This window comes from Schistocerca serialis, chromosome 12 (assembly GCF_023864345.2).
Source record: "Schistocerca serialis cubense isolate TAMUIC-IGC-003099 chromosome 12, iqSchSeri2.2, whole genome shotgun sequence".
In the NCBI taxonomy this organism is placed as follows: Eukaryota; Metazoa; Arthropoda; class Insecta; order Orthoptera; family Acrididae; genus Schistocerca; species Schistocerca serialis.
In genome coordinates, this window is record NC_064649.1 from 128,821,843 (window position 1) to 128,825,193 (window position 3,351).

A 3,351-nucleotide genomic window follows, 5' to 3' on the forward strand; every position below is an offset into this window, starting at 1 on the left:
CATACAAATGATCCATAGAACATGCAGCTAATAAAGTAATCTCATTTCTCGACTCTCTGCATTTTCCCACTGTCCTATCAACGAACCAACGTCTACCACCTGCTTAATCTGCGGTTGAGTCTCTATGACCGTTCAGCTCCATATCTCCTCAAATTTTTACAGGCAGTGTAGTCATAAGATACTACATTTTTAGTTTTGTGAAGTGCACAGTTTAACGTTTATTAACAAGTAAAGTAAGTTGCCATTCTTTGCCCCACTCTGAAATCTTATGAAGACCTGACTCAGTCATCTTCGTTGAGGTTCTGACAGCTGCCACAAATGCGTAGTAACTTATAGAAATTCAGGTCCGCCTATATACGCAAACAATTGTTCGGTTTTTATGCTCTATCGTTTTTGTGCACACTTGTGCCATAATCAGTTCTTAGGCTGCTTTTATTCCTGTCTTATGTCAGATTCTGTAAGATTTTTATTCTATTGGTATGTGCAACGCAGTGCACAGCATCGATACGTTCTGAAAAGCCACGCGCGAAAATGCTATTTTTCAGGCAGTCATGTCTGTTGTTCTATTGATCACAGACATAAGGGGGCAAGTGTTTTGGATAGATCTTGGTAAGACGTTCACCTGTATACCTATCGGAAAACGAGCACACTGTTGCTACCCTACGGCACAAGGTCAAAATTTAAACATTACAGCCCAGCCGAATTGAGCAAATTGGTTGGTTCTTCTACATCAGGTGTGGTTTATGGTGCCTTATAAAAGCACCGCTTGTTTATGAACAGTTCCGGAGGAAACACCGGAAAATCATGATTTTTGGGTACGAAAACTACCAATTGTCGGGATGTTCACTTCTATACTTTATATTCATGTCAGACAGTTGGTCGTTTTACAAAATGTTCTGGAGATGATGTTCTTATAATACATTGCAACATTTTTCGATATCATTATCCGTCACCGAGATCCAGAGCGTCGAAGTTACCGCAGTTGTGCAAGTAAAATATGCACGTATTATTCGGCCTGAAGCGTAAATATAGTTTGAACTGATGCAGTGAACCCATGGCACGTATTCTAAGATCATCGCAAGAGTTCTGAGGTTATCAAACTACCTTTTCTAATTAACATTTCTTTCACCAATAAAATTTTGTGACGCGTTGTCTTTGTGTAATAGAGACTTCACTCCTGTACAAATATGCCCAAAGTCCAACTGCAGAGACAAAAAACGTAAAACTGGAAAGACCACAAACTCAGTAAAATGTTTCCAGTAACATTGTTCACTCTTTTAATATACAAATCAGTTTTCGATTAATTGCGATCGATGAGCAAAGTAGCCAGAAAAAGAAGTAAGTTTATATTAACCCTATATTATGGGCGCTTATTTTTTGTTTATGTGTGTAAAAGTAGGCGTGCCTATTCAAATTCAGAAGACGGTGCTGCGATCGGCAATGCCTATATAAGACAGCAAATGTGTGGCGAAGTTGTTAGACCGGTTACTGCTGCTACAATGGCAGGTTATCAAGATTTAAGTGAGTTTGAACGTGGTGTTACAGTCGGCGAACGAGCGATGGGACACAGCATCTGCGAGGTAGCGATGAAGTGGGGATTTTCTCGTACGACCATTTCACGAGTGTACCGTGAGTATCAGGAATCCTGTAAAACAGCAAATGTCCGACATCGCTGCGGCCGGAAAAGGATCCAGCCTGAACGGGACCAATGACGACTGATCTTTCAACGTGAAGGAACCTTCGGCAGATTAATGCAGATTTCAATGCTGGGGCATCAACAAGTGTCAGCGTGCGATCCATTCAACGAAACTTCATCGATACAGGCTTTCGGAGCCGAAGACCCACTCGTGTACCATTGATGACTGCACGACACAAAGCTTTCCGCCTCGCCTGGGCCCGTCGACTGTTGATGACTGGAAACAAGTTGCCTGGTCGGACGAGTCTCGCATCCAAATTGCATCGAACGGATGGACGTGTACGGGTAAGGAGGGAACCTCACGAATCTGTGGACGCTGCATGTCAGCAGGGGGCTGTTCAAGCGGGTGGAGGCTCTCTATTGGTGTGAGGCGTGTGCAGTTGGAGTGATATGGGACCTCTGATACGTCTAGATACGACTCTCACACATGACACATTCGTAAGCATCCTGTCTGATGACCTGCATCCATTCATGTCCATTGAGCGTTCCGACTGACATGGGCAATTCCAGCAGGACAATGCGACACCCCATACATCCAGAATTGCTTCAGAGTGGCTCCAAGAACACTCTTTTGTGTTTAAACGTTTCCGCTGGCCACCAAACGCACCAAACATGATCATTATTGAGCATACCTTGGATGCCTTGCAAACTGCTGTTTGGAAGAGATCTCCACTGCCTCGTACTCTTACGGATTTATAGACAGCCCGCTTGCTTCATGGTTTTGATTTTCCTCCAGCACTACTTCAGACATAATATACTTATATGGATATGGTATCTGGTCTTTCGGACTTGTCCGAAAGAACAGACACTATATAAGTATATAGTCCGGCAATACCGGCCATGATCTTCTTTGCGGATGCTCACATATTACCCGAACTCTTACAGGGGTTGGTAAGAATGTCTTCCACGAGTAATGAGTGTGTTGGGGTGGGACACTACGAATGTAGTGTGTGGACATATAAGAAGAGAATGTGGGTCTCGCGGGAGGCGTGCGCGAGATATTCCCTGTGGTCGCACTACCCTCTGTGCCCTCGGTGGCTCAGATGGATAGAGCGTCTGCCATGTAAGCAGGAGATCCCGGGTTCGAGTCCCGGTCGGGGCGTACATTTTCACCTGTCGCCGTTGATATATACCAACGCTCGGCAGCAGCTGAAGGTATTGATATACACTCCTGGAAATGGAAAAAAGAACACATTGACACCGGTGTGTCAGACCCACCATACTTGCTCCGGACACTGCGAGAGGGCTGTACAAGCAATGATCACACGCACGGCACAGCGGACACACCAGGAACCGCGGTGTTGGCCGTCGAATGGCGCTAGCTGCGTAGCATTTGTGCACCGCCGCCGTCAGTGTCAGCCAGTTTGCCGTGGCATACGGAGCTCCATCGCAGTCTTTAACACTGGTAGCATGTCGCGACAGCGTGGACGTGAACCGTATGTGCAGTTGACGGACTTTGAGCGAGGGCGTATAGTGGGCATGCGGGAGGCCGGGTGGACGTACCGCCGAATTGCTCAACACGTGGGGCGTCAGGTCTCCACAGTACATCGATGTTGTCGCCAGTGGTCGGCGGAAGGTGCACGTGCCCGTCGACCTGGGACCGGACCGCAGCGACGCACGGATGCACGCCAAGACCGTAGGATCCTACGCAGTGC

The 3,351-nt window shown here is 46.6% G+C and overlaps 1 non-coding gene across 1 annotated transcript; it reads left to right on the forward strand.

Moving 5' to 3' along the window:
- The first annotated feature begins 2,723 nt into the window (after positions 1-2,723).
- On the forward strand, positions 2,724-2,798 carry Trnat-ugu (transfer RNA threonine (anticodon UGU)). The gene has a single exon. It is a non-coding gene; the product is annotated as a tRNA-Thr (tRNA).
- Positions 2,799-3,351: the final 553 nt, after the last annotated feature.